This window comes from Zonotrichia leucophrys, chromosome 14 (genome assembly GCF_028769735.1).
Source record: "Zonotrichia leucophrys gambelii isolate GWCS_2022_RI chromosome 14, RI_Zleu_2.0, whole genome shotgun sequence".
NCBI lineage: Eukaryota > Metazoa > Chordata > Aves > Passeriformes > Passerellidae > Zonotrichia > Zonotrichia leucophrys.
In genome coordinates, this window is record NC_088184.1 from 16,265,204 (window position 1) to 16,279,195 (window position 13,992).

Below are 13,992 nucleotides of genomic sequence, written 5' to 3' on the forward strand. Positions count from 1 at the left end.
TTAAGCCAATTCACATGCACTGTTAGTGGCTGTCTACAAGTCCTGACCCTAATCAGTGCATTAAATATAAACATATAACTAAGAACTCTGAAAGACCCTCTTCAGGGGCAGTGAAATCCTCTGCCTTGGCCACTGTTAGCTCCTCAGGCTTCTTCTATAGTGGCACAGTATCCCCCCTTCCTTACCTTGGTGTGTGCTTTACTGCTGACTCATAGGTATGTCCTGCACTTGGGCCACTGAGGAGGTAACACAGGACACTGCAGAGGAGGCAGCCCCTGAGCATGCTGTGAGCTCGACTCAGGGGACACTGCCATGACTTGTCACAGGTCTGCAGGAATGAAGTGCCATCCTAGATCAAAGTCTTGTGAGAGACTTTCTGTGAAGAAAGGGGATAGAAAAGAAAGCATATTACAAAGCAGATTATAGCTGCCTTCACCTTCCCCCCTCTGTGTGACTGAGGCGCAGCTCCTGATACACTGCTGTGCCCTGATTGTGTGGGCAGCAGCTCTGAGCTGGGAGCCTCTGTGCCATCCTCCATAACAACCACACTGAGGGTAGGAGAGCCCAGATGCAGTGTTTGGGCCAGGCTGAGTCCAAATCCAGTGTTAAGAGCCCTCTATATGTTGTTTTCTACAGCAGCTGAATCACAGATACTGCTTCGTCAAGCTTGAGATTCGTCAGCCATTGCTAGTGTTTCACACAGTAGCAAAAAATATTTTAAAGAAAGTAGGCATCAGAAGAAAGCAAGCACACTGGCTTCTGGGTCTGCCATCCCCCACTGAAGCCTGGTAGCCTGCCTGCTGCCAGGCCTGACAGGTAGGCAGAGATGGGAAAACCCCTCATGGCTCTTTTTATTGTGATAGCCCTATATGAAGCTGCAAACATATCTGTCACCTTCCAGCACATTGTTTACCAGCTCTCCTCAACATTCCCCAAACAATATTTTCTAGAGACTGTAATTCAATACCTCACACCCCAGAGCTGTAGCATCAGCCCAGAGAGCAGCATGATGAATGTATTGTGTTCCTCCAGAGCCTGGGCTTCGGAACTGGTTTGTGCTGTTAATTATCCCTCTGCTTTTTGCTATTCTCATCCCACCTGTACCTCTGTATTTATCATATGGGTCTACATGCACTAAAAACATCCTTACTCTTTAAAGTATAAGGAGTAATTTATCCCTTTTGTGCAACACAAGGCAGCTCGGGGGACCAAATGGCAAGGCTTGATCAATAAGGCACTCACTAGATTAGAGGCATCGGGGCTTGGACCTCAAAGTGCTTGTTTAGAAGAAATGCAAGAGAGTGAACTAAGAATGTTAAGCACAGTTACAAAAACAATTTCCACCACTCTCCCTTTCCCATCCCTTTCCCAGCCTTCATCCCAGAGACATCCTCACACTAATCAGTGCTGAGAACACCCTCCAGAGTCAGGCCAGCCCAGGTCAGGCTGCTCACTGGGAAGGGCTGTTCCTGCCCTCGCAGGCAGGGCAGCGCTGTCTCTGCAAGCAGCCAGTGCACAGGAGGAGCACCCCACTTTGCTGGAAAGCAGCACACCAGCCTCCATCTGTTCAGCCCCCAGCACCCACTCAGCATAGAACACTGCTCTTGGGTGGTTGTTGCCTGGTCTCACCCAGGGAGCTGCAGCCGTTCCCCAGAACACTCCCGCTCACTCCAGAGTCCCATCATGGTTCACTCACTCCCCCAAACCTTTAGTTAGTATAAATGTTGGTATAAATGGAGCATAAATGTTGAAGGCGGCACACTCATGCTCATAGCATGCAATCCAGAGGATCAACCAGTAATACTGACAGGTAACTTAGACGTGCCAACACCTCTCCTTCATGCGTTTCTAGTGAGCATATCTTAGACCTTTGTCCTCACTGTACTGCACTCTCCCTTTCTCAACACTCCAGTACTGCTGCAGGGCTTTCTCACATCTGTGCTGAAGTCTTGTTCTCTGCTTATAATGACAGCTTGGACTTCTTAGGAAACCTGCAGCCTTATGAAAACAGCCATGATGTACCCAACTCAGGATCCCTGGCAGGATTGCTCTCCTGATTTCCACCAATGGCCAAGAGGCTTCCTCCCACTGAGGCACCACACATCTCACTCCTTACAAAAGTGAAGGGTAGTTGATGACCACAAGGACACTTTGGTTCCAGACCGCATACAGATAATTAAGACAGGTAATTACGACCCATGCTGCCATTTCTTGCACTGGGAATTGCTGATATTTAATGACATTTCCAAAATATTTTTAATGGGAATTTCATGTCTTGTTTCTAATATGACATTTATCTTCTATTAGCATGAAAACAAATAGAAAAGTCTGAAAATCATTGCCTATATTATCAATTACTTTATTGTTGGTTTTATTACATTCTCCAGTAAGCTGTCACAATCTGTGCCTCCTCCCATTTTTGTGATGGCCAGCCACTGAAAGCCATAATGTTTTCCATGTGATTTATACAGGGCCCTAGTGATAACTTTATTCACTATGAGGATAATTATCAGCTACATTGTTAAGGCTGCTTAGTTGCCCTAGGGGATAATGTGTCAGAAAGGTTAAAATATTGACAAGCAACAAAATATGTATTATAATTACACTGGTGCCAGGACAGATAACTGGCTGTGAGCAAGGAACTGAGCTACATCTTTGCAGCCTTCTCCCAGAAAAGACAGAAATGCTGTGGTCACACTGAACACATCCCTACAGGACTGCAGCAGCCTAGGCCCGTCACCTGGAGGGGACCCCAACAAAGGGCATGCTCATTCTCATTCACATACATTGACCATTTAAGCTCTGACAACTGTGCTCTCAGTGAGTTTCTTTATGATTCATAATTGAACAGGATGCATAGCTGAAGTAGAGGAGGTTTTTCCACAATCCTTCTGTATTTCTTCCCATGTCCCCTAAAAAGGCTTTTCTTCATAAGAATGGCAGAAGGAGGGAGAGGAAAGAACTGGCATCTTTGAAATGAAACATTGATTTCTTCTGGGACTGGAGCAACCAGGTGCATGCCTTATTGGTATCATGGTATATAGGTATAATCTGAAGGATGTTGCTGAGATAAATTGCTTTTTGGTTCAGGCACTAACAAAACGAAGCACTGAATAACTTGGCACTACATCTGAAGTGAGACCATAAAACTAACCTTGGTCATTCCTCCAGATCTACTATTGTTACATCAAGACTAGACCGGGGATGGAGGAGCTCATAAATAATTTCTCATGGAAAGCACGTACACCAGCCAGACAAAATCTCTCTCTGAGAAAATGTGGAAAAGTAGTAGACTTAACCTACTTCAAAATGTCATTTTTTGAAGAAAGAAAAAGCCAATCCACATCTCTTTCTTGATGCCTAAAGGATGTGTCTGTACCGCAGCAGCATGTTAAGCACCAAGCCCTAGACCTGGCTTTGAGCAGCTGAAAGAACTTGCTGCATCAAATTCTGTCCCTTCCCTCCAGTATAAACATATTGGAAATAGATGGTCACCTATGGATAAACATGACTGAACAAGAACTGTAAAACATTTAATAAACTACATTGTTTTAACTTTCTTCTGCTAAGGAAGTGCCAAGGACTACAGAAATTGTATTTACCTCAGGTTCATCTACATCTCACTGGATTTGTCCAGGGGAACATACATAGTGCAGAGGACTGTGGTCCTAGAGATGAGGGTCACAGCTCTAGCCCAGCCAGCCTGAGACACCCTGCAGCATTTCTCTGGAATATGAGCTCGTGCTACCCTTTCACTGGCCCTTTGAATGAGCCATGGATGCTGGAGAATTAGAGGTAATTCAACAAAATATCATTTCTCTGTTCACCACAAGTACAACAGCGAGAGCCTTTGGCTTTCTTTTATTCAGAACCAAGAAGTCTGGTGCTATAGATGCAGCTTTGTGCTCATGAGCAACAGTTTTTCAACCCAAGAGGTGCAAGACACACCCCTGGGGCAATAAGCAAATTCAAGTGCCCAACAGTAATTACAAATAATGCAAAAAATTAGCTATAGGGAGCCCACAAGGCACTCCAGCTCCCCTCTACAGACTTCCTGAAGTCTGGAGTTGCTTAATGCAGTTCTGGTGGAGAAGCTCCTTGGGTACTCACAAGCACATCTGTCTCCAGGCTTAACATTTACCCTAGAGCTAGACAATTTATTTCTGCAGCACACTGCTCAGGGCTTCAAATGAAAAGACCTCTGCAAGGGCGACCAGGGAGCTTGCCTTCCTGCCTGATCCCCAAGTTATTCCTCCTCCATCCAAGCAGTTGTCTGGCACTCAGCAAAGTATCAGAGCCAAGCCTGACTTGACTTAAGGACCTACTCATGTCACCCCCATTGCCAGCTCCAGCACAAATGCACCAAAGTCCTCAGAGCATGCCATCTGCTCCCCATGCAAGGGTGTTTCCATAAAGAGGCATCACTGCAGTCAGCTCTCCCCTCACATAAGAAGGAAGCCTGAATGCCCAGAAAGGCTCCTTTTCTCTGAAAAATTGTTGTTAACTTCCCAGATGACCCCCACACCATGCACTGCAGGAGGTGTTAAAACATGGACAGATAACCAAGAGCCTCCTCAGACGACAGCTTTGTGGGACTGATTTAGAATGCCTGGCTCAGCTTGGCCACAGCTGGTACTGCCCAACACCCTGTGACAAGATAAGCAAGACCTGAGCAGCACGAGCTGCAACAGAAGCTCATTTAGTCCACAGGCACCTTGGGAACTGAACGTGTTTTACAGTGTTACATCAGCACATGGGGAACAGATTACATAAATGGAGGTGAATTAAAACCCATATCTCATGAGGGCAAATGGCAGTGCATGCAGCATCTGCTCAGCCTGCAATTTCAAAGCAGCAGAAATTTTAAGTACTACCATTTACAAAAGGTTCATCTTCACCTTTTGTTTGACCGTAAATCTCTGAAGCTCACCTTGTTAAGGAAAAGTGTGGAACAGCAGGAGTCTTGTACCTCTGCCACACCTCCCCCAGTGCATTCCTCTCTGATGCATTACAGATTATCTCCAGGAGAGATACATCTACATTACAAAGCATGAATACTCCTTTCAATAACAGATGTGTCCACCACACGCCTGACAGCAGGAGACAGAGTATTTCATTTGCAGTCACCTGCTCCCACCATCAGCTCAGCCTGTTCTGGGAAACAACCTTAGGAGGTATTACCTAGGTGTGCCTCAGGGAGCAAGAGCACTGGGTTATTTGGTAGGAGTTTTCCTGTGCTTGTCTTTGGCCCAGTATTAAAACATCCAGACAAAATCACAGAGAGGGGCTGGTGTCAGCCTGGGGAAGGCACAGGTCATTATATCTTCTCTCCTACCAGATGCACTGAAGGCTGAACTCCCTCCTCATTTGAAAGAAACACTTCATATTTACTGACAGAGAATTAGACAACACAGACTCTTAGAGGAAAGTATGATTAAATAACACACTGTCCGTGGCACAATGCATACAAATGCCTACGTTGCCTCTCTGTATGCTATCATCTAGCATTATAATATTTGTGAAGCACCAGAAGACTGTCTCTACAGGATTATTACCTCTAACTCCTAATAAAACCTCTCCTGAAGTATTTTCTTCCCATTGTGCCTTGCAGATGTTTCCCTTTTTAATTTGTCAGAGACAAGTAACTGCATCTCTGAAAATAACATTCTTCAACAACACTCTGTTTACTGCCAGATTGCCTTTCTCAGCTAGTACTGGTTATGTTTATCCTTGTTTGTCAGATGAGAAAACTGAACCCAGGCCCATGGTTTAGGTTAACAGCACAAACATGTTCTTCAAATAAAAATTAACTTTATATTATTGAAAGCTCAATAGCTATGAACAGATGGGAAACATGAAGTCTTCTCACAGCACAAGGGTCCCTGGCACTGGGCTACAACAGAAGACTGGAGAGCACTGATGGTATAAAGTCACTTCCCCGCCTAGCTTCTGCCACAGAACCTGCAGCCAGAATCTACCTGATTGCATGCAGGTCACAAGCCTCTGTCCTTACTGGGTTGCAGCTGCTGGGAACATACAAATCACTCGGTGCCTCTTCAGGGAACCCAATACCACAGGGCTGGGAAATTCCTCCTACCAGCTGCTGTCCATTTGTGCTATAGTCAGCACAGATCCAGGAATCAATATTACTGCTTGTAGGAATTACAAGCATTAAGGATGTTAGATAGGTGAACTTGTCCTTTCCTACAGCCAAATGCCTCCTCATGGCACTTAAGCAGCCTAGCAGTAATCTGCCCTTGCTGGATGTACAATCACAGGGGCTCTGCCAGCACTATAAACAGATGTGGAGAGCAGAACCAGCACCTCCTAGGACAGTACATCAGCAGAGCAGGTGCCAGTGTGACCAAAGAAAGTCTGAGAAACAGAGCTCCTGCTCAAGGGAGATGGTGCAGAAAGGTGCCAAAGTCTCTTTCCTTCTTCATGGGATACCATCAGACTGAAATAAAAAACACAGAGCAAAGGTGTCCCATGTTCTTAAGGGAGGTAGAAATTTCAGGATTCACCTACCCTGGACCCAGAAGCACTGCTGTTGAAGCCCCCAGTGTTCACAGCCGACAGACCTCTATCTCTACAGAAAGTCCAGTTCTACTAAGATATATATAATGAGGCGTTTTGTCCTGTCAAGCTCACCTGCAAGAAGAAACAAAATTACTTGTCCCTGTTTCCTTCAGTGAGCTGTAAAGACACTTCAGATACAGCCCTTTGACAATGGCATCCTTGCTGCACCTGAGACTGGCAAATCCCTGTTAGTGACCTCACACTGTCCCCCTGGGTAAGTGCAGGGCAGGTTTCCAACTCTGCAGGCTGACAACCTTGCAGAGTTGCGTAGGCCAAGTAAAAAGTATAGGAGGGATTCTTCCTCCTAAAATTAAATAAACCTTATGTGAAAAATGCCATTTTGAGTGTCTTGAGCTGTCAATTGCAGGAGAAAGTGATATTGATTTCTACAGAAACTTTATTTGAGTAACCTATTAAATGAAACTTATTTGACACCAGATGACTCCTGCAATTTAATTCCTGAGTGAAGTGTTGTCTCCAAGGCTTTGTGATGTTCTTTAACCTGAATGATGAAAGGCATTTTCCTTACAGCCATTTGATGATGGATCTCAGGGTCTTTGCAAATAAAGTCCTCCAAAGAATCTAGAACATGCTTTCACTGGCAAAGTGCAGCTGATACCCCAGATAACCCAGAACATACCAGGCTTTAGGAGCAAAGCTAAAGATGCAAAGAGCCTGACAAAGCTGCCAGACTCTGTAGCCTCCAAAAGTGCTGAGAAAGCCCCAGGATCCAGGAGTTCAGTGGCCACGGGTGTTACAGTCCTACCCCAACCAACACTTGTGCCAGGGCAGCCCAGCTCAGGGCTGGGCTATGCTCAGACCTCAAAACCTCCTCCCCTTCCTCCTGCACATTTCTATCCCCTAGTGCCTCAAGGCAAAGCTAGAGCTGCAGAGGCATTTGCTTTTCAGTCCAGCCCCCTCTGCATTGCGCCTTGAAGACTTGTTAGCTGGCTGTGATCACGAAGCTGCTTGTCATGCTTCAGGGGCCACTCACTTCTGCTCAGCAAGCCTTTTACACAGTTTGTTCTTTTAAAAGAAGCCAATTTACTTTTTATTTGAAATTTACAAGAAACAATTAAATAGGAAAAGTGTCAGATTCTATTTCTTTCATCAAAATGGCTTAGTCATGTCTAGAGTGTCAGCACTAACAACCCCAGTCCTCTGGTGCTCACAGCCCAAGAGCTCAGGCTGCAGCACTAGAGTGGCTGTGTAGAGCCCTGTGCTCTGTCACACGCCTTGCAAGGGCTGCTTGTGCTGTGAGCTGTGTCAGAGGTCCTTCTCACTCTGAAGTCCCTGCCAAGGGCCCTGCATGGGCAGAGACACACATTTACCTGCTCACTTTAATTCCTCTGTTCCCAAAGAAACAGGAGCTAAGATTGCCTCAAGTTTTGGGAAGACTTTTCCAGCTGTGTACTGCAGGAGAGAGAGGAAAAGCACAGTGTCTGCATACAGGAGGAGCCTCCTCTATGGTGTTCTGAACAATGTGTAGGTCATAAAAAGCCACAGCTTGGTTGTAAATGTGCTCATGGGAGTTCCACAAAGTTCTGGAGCTCAACAAACACCTAAAGCAAGGTTAAGGAGGGGGACAAAAGCACTGCCTGTGGTTCTGGGTTAGATGGCAGTCTCCCACTAGGAAGCCTCAGACCACAGCACTGGATGCTGAGCAGAGCTGGCAGGTAAAGTTGGCATCAACAAACCAACAACACATCTAAAATGAGACCCACCCTCCAAGAAAGAAGCTGCCTGAGGAGCTGCTCCCTCCCAGTCACTCTCAGCAAGCATCCTGGGGCACAGACAGCAGGCAGAGTTCCCCAGGACCATCAGTGCAGCACTGTGGCTGCAGGAGCATGCACTTGTGTCCTGCCTGCTGCTGTCCCATCTCTGGCCTGTTCAAGAGACAGTAGAGCCCCGACACCAAATGCCTCCTCCTGCAGCCATCCATCCAAAGAGCTTCTGTAAAACCACTTTGTACATTTCCCCTAATTTCAGTTCAGTCATGGCAGATCGGCCTACAGAGTTTGAATGCAATTTTCTCATTGAGGTATACTAAGTCCTTCAAGGAAGGAGACAAAACTATGTAGAATCCATAGAAATTAGAGTAACATTTCTCTTCTGCATTTTTATATTTTATTATTATTTAGCATTAACCTTTTCTACTTCCAAATCATTAGTTAATTTTATATTCCACTATCAGATATGGGCCTTTAGCCACCAGAAACAGGAGATCACTGTTTGTTTCATACATACATGAGCTAAAATATTACAGGGAACCCCGTGGTCATTGCTTCTCAGAACAAGGCCCAGAGAAATCAATTCACTCAAGGCACACTACAGTCTGCTTGTTCAAAGAGGACACAATGACACTGATTATACATGGACTGCACTGCAATGCACCCAGCTCAGCTCAGAGTGTTTCACCCCAACAGAGCTTCTCCCTCTGCTCCCAGGGTCACCTCCATCAAATTTAAACACAATAGCTGGGAATCTGGGACCTAAGAACTTGGACAGTAAATACTGCAACCCAAAAAATCAGGAGAGCATGTTTAAAACAGATCTCAGCTGAGATCTCTGTGCATCTCTCAGCTGAGATGCACAGACCACCACTGCCTGTCATCAGCAGTGGAGGCTAGCTGGAACTGCTTTCTTGCAAAGCACTACATATGAGTCGTCATTCCAGGGACAGAAACTGGGCTTGACAGATACGGAGTTAAATTAATGATGACCCTTTCCATGTTAGCTGCCTGAGGGCTGGCAAGCAGCTGCCACAATCATCATTCTCACAACTGGCCTGTCTGCTGGGAGCCTGCAGGGCATCTCCTGCCCTGAGGAGAGTCCAGCCAGACCCAGAGGCACTGTCTCAGCCCACTGCACCAATCCAGCTAGGTGCTGTGCTCCCAAGACAACTCACACCACAGGAATTATTCTAAGATCAGCCCAACCTTCTGGAGGGAGGACCTGAAAAGATCGCTAAAGCCTCAGAGGGAACAGCAAATGGAAACTAGGGCTCACCTATCCCACTGGCAATGCCTGGCAGCTCAGGATCCTGTCAGCTCAGCTCTCATGGGATCAGAATTTACAGCGCTCTGAAGAAGAATGAGGTTTTCCTGGTTGAGCACATGGCATGTGCTGTCACAGAGAGGAGCAACCAGTCTAATCACCCTGTCAGGTCAAAGCAGCAGCTCCTGCCAGAGACCAGCAATTTGCCACTAAAGCCAATTGCTGCCAAAGGTGTTGGGGTGCTGCTGGAGCCTGTTACACTGGAGCTGTTATACAGCTGATGGGCTGCCACATGGATCTCTCATAGCTGCATACTGATAGCTGATGGAGTATATCCTTAAAGACAAGTTTCCATCATTTAGTATGTTTGTTTTCTCTCCCTGCTGCCTTTCCAGATGCCAAGACTTCTTTAAAAAGAAAGCACATAAAGCAGCAGTTAATTTATAAAACACTACTTTTTTTCTGAAATTTCAGCAAAGCTGAAACTTGACTTGAAAATTAACATCAGCTGCATTTACTCTACAAGTAATTAATTCACTTCATACAAGTGCTACCTTGGGAAAGAGAACAAGTCACAAACATATTCACCTGTCATTAAAAAAAGGCAGACAAAGTAAATAATTCAAGAGGTTTAAAAATAAATTCACACATTCATAGAGGCAGACATCCAAGCTTCTTTTCATCTCCTCTCTGCAGTACCCTGCTGTATGTAATGGAACAGTGACACAAATATAAAGGGAGAGAACACAGAAAAAGTACTGGGCTTGACTCACTTGGAAACCAAAGGAGTCTGTTTGCAGTGACAGAACCCTGTAGAATACACACAAAGGCTTCTGGATTTTCAGTTGGGCCCAAAGGAACCAGACCCTTGATATTCTGGAAGAAAATGCTAGCTTTCAGAGCAGATCTCTTTTGACTGGATCAGGGAGGGAACCTGCAGCGCCTCCTCAGAGCTCTGTGAAAGGGGATATACAGCTGTGTTGCCTAACAGGAACCACATCAGCTTTGCTGCTGCATTTATGATGCAGCATTCATTACTATTGTGGTTCCAGCTGGTACTTTCAAGCCCTATATTTATTCTCAGCATCCTTACTAGAATGAAATAGTACTGCAGATGTATCAGTGAGGGGGCTGGCTGCCCCTGCTCTTCTCAAGGTTTTGTGTGCTTCTGAAGGATGCCAGGAGAGTGGCATGTGCCTGGCTCCACTGCCATGGACCTCTGTCCCGTGTTGGGCCTGGGACTGTCCAGGGCTGCGTGCTGGCAGACCTCACCATAGTCCTTGCTCAGGAAGACACTGCTCAGGGACTTTCCCCAGAAGAATGTCCCTTCAGCAGTTAAAAAGCATTTCAGAAATGATGGGCTTGGAGATCATGCCTAGAAATAGGAGGAAGAGTTTTTCCTGGCTCCACTATGCCCAGGATATTCTGAACCAGGGCACTAAGGCTACATGGGATTGATGTTCCTTCCACCTAGCAGTATATGCCTGACTATTCTACATAGAACTGGGAAACATAATTCCTAATACCAGGTAATAATTATCCAGGACTTCTAGTATCTTCAAAATCTGTAGAATTTTATTTCCCAGAGTATTTGAAAATTACTCTTTGTTAATGGCTAGCTAAATGTCTTTGAAGGTAAACATCTTTCCAGGAGCATGTAAGTAGCTCAGAGCAGTCATCATCCCTTGGTGCAGAGGAGTTACAGCTCACATAGACTTAAAGGAGTCCCCAGTTTTGCACACACAGACTGAGGCAGAGAACTGTGCAGAGACAGAGTCCCAGAAAAGAACTCCCTTTAAAGTATACAGAAGTCAGGTGGTATTTTGTCTGTAATATTCCCAGTGCTGATCCTTTTTTTCCTCCCTTGACATCCACCAAGCTATCCTCTCCACTTTCAGGTCAAATCTGCTTTATTTTTGAGAAATCCTTTTTTTTTTTGTCCTCTTTCATAGCAGCAGCAACAAGAATAGGAAGGTCTCTGGCATCTAAAACTAATTTCTTGCAATGCCTTCTTGCTGAAATCAAGAGGCTTCCTGTCATGTGAACTTAAATATACCAACCTCATACAACAAAAAAAGTGAAGCCACCTTTCAGCAAAGAGCAAGAAATGGCAATTTCTGGCAGATCCATCCAAAGCAGTGATAGCATATTACTCTTTAATGCGTGTCAGATACTTCCATAGTACAAAGGAACTATATGGATGTTACTATACACTGCCCAAAAATTTTGTGCTGAACCCCCTATTTGGGCAGCTCTGTGGCAGGACGCTCTCACTCCTCATCAACTGCATGAGCATGTGGCTTCCTGAAAAGACTACATTTTATCTTTCACTACATGAACAGCTCCTGTTTTCTCTTAGTTCAGTGGACACATATCCATATTGAACAGCACTTTGCTCACATGCTGCCTGCTTTCCCAAAGTCTTTAAAAAAGTCCTTCCAGTGTGTGCTGGCAAGAGACAGGGTCCCAGCAGGCCTGCAGCACCAAACACTTGGACTTCATGATGCAGACCAGATGGAGCCAATAGCCAGCATTCAGACTGACAAAAAAGGGATTCTGTTAGCATCTCCTGTGGGGACTGCATGGGACACTAGCATTCTTTGGGCCCATGAAAACAGGCTTACAGCTGGCTGTGACAGAGAGGAAAAGAACTCTCTTACAAATGTAGTTCTCTGAAAGTGTTCCTCCTTGCAGAAGGATAAAAAGGAACCAGGAAGCTGTGGGTGCCCCTCTTGGGGCAGGAGCAGGATAGCTTAGGTTATGCTGCTTCGTGACCTGTGATGATGGCTAAACACTGGCAATCTCCCAGGAGCTGGCTGAGCCAAGACTAAAGTGGAGCTGGTAAAGATGTTCGGGATCTAGCACAGAGGCAATGGATATGGATCTGGAAGCCTGGCACAGAGCCCTGTGGTCATCTGCTAGGGGTGAGGGAAGAGGAGCCCTGTGTCAGCACAGCTTCTGTCAGAACTGCTCTCAGTCTGCCTCAGCAGCCAGCATTCCTCTGCTTGGGAGGAGGGAGAAGAGCTCCTCTTTGATAGAATTTCATTTGTTCTCTTTTGTAATCCCAGCAACAGGATGGAAGCAGATAATGTGCAATTTGTTTTAATTCAGCTTTATCTTGTCAGTCCTAGCTATAACACTGCAGCAAACATCATTCTGAAGAATAGAGATGTGATGGAGCAGGGTGAGATTCTGCAAACCCTATTGATTACATCACAAGTCATCACTATAAATATTTGAAGGAGAGAAAAACTCTTGATCTAAACATGTTCATGTAACAAATTGTGCAATTGAGAGTGAGTGAGAGATGGCTCTAACAGGAGAGGGATGCCAGAAAGCAAAGCATTTAAGCTGCTTACCTTTCAACCCAAATAACATCCATTAAATGGAGCATTGTGGAATGCATGCTGTGAGAAGAGAAATACTAAAGGCTCAGTGTGCAGGAGCCTCAGAAGCACGTGAATAAAGTATGTCATGAAGGAAGCACTGTGTTTCTAATCACTACAGAGAAACTAAAGCACTTTCTACAGTTCCCTTTGGGACATAAGTTGTTTTGATATCAGCTGTCAGGTGGACTTTGTTACGAAGCAGAGCAACAGGACTTGGACTTAAAGGAGCAAACTGAAGGGGTCCCAGTGGTCCTCAAGAAATAAGGACACTCGTGTATGATCAAGGACAAAAATGAGACCACTAGGTGTTCTTTGCTCCTCAGAAAAAGCACTTCTACAAAGACAAACCATCACATGGTACTTTAAAGTTTTCCTACAGCACCTCTCCATAGTCTCTGAAACCTGGAAAGGCAAAGAGACCCAACAGCTGTAGAGGAATAAGATAAAGAGCTCTGAGGCTGCCAAGCACCCTGTCCTCTTTATAAAGACATTTCTGATACCAAGTGGAGTATTCAGTGGAATTTGGCAACAGGCATACCAAAACACAGATTCGAGATGAAAGGCAACAAGCAGTAAGAGAAAATACTTGTCAGAAAGCAAGCGCCAATCTGCACTTATCCTGTACTGTGAAAGCTCATCTGAACCAGCTCATCTGAACCAGCAAGTGCCAGGCTGTGCAGGTGTCAGACATGCTCACCATGGACACAGGTATGCAAAGGGCTTAGGTCTGTCACCATGATATATTTTCCCCACTCACCCAGGGGCAACCCAGCAGTGCAACATGCTTGTCCTGGCCAAACCAGCCATGCTAAAGCGTGCTCAGCACAAGCATTTGCAGTGTGCTGTGCAATTAGCCTGTGCTGTGGTGATTGATTGACAAAAACTCCTACATGCCAGGCATGGCAGCGTGGTGCAGGTTTAGAAAGTGGAGCAGAGGCCTTGAATACATAAAAGCAGCAGGAAACAATGAGACAACAGGCTGGAATGAGCTTCACAATCCCTGTCTGAGGTAAAATCTCATGCCTTT

General features: G+C 45.5%; 1 long non-coding RNA gene across 2 annotated transcripts in view; it reads right to left on the reverse strand.

Annotated features, from left to right (window-relative positions):
* Positions 1–13,992, reverse strand: part of LOC135454347 (uncharacterized) — a 41,761-nt gene that overhangs the window by 5,779 nt on the left and 21,990 nt on the right. For both annotated transcript variants that reach the window (XR_010442092.1, XR_010442091.1), the window contains exon 3: positions 186–376. This is a non-coding gene — a long non-coding RNA (uncharacterized LOC135454347). The remainder of the gene's footprint in view (positions 1–185; positions 377–13,992) is intronic.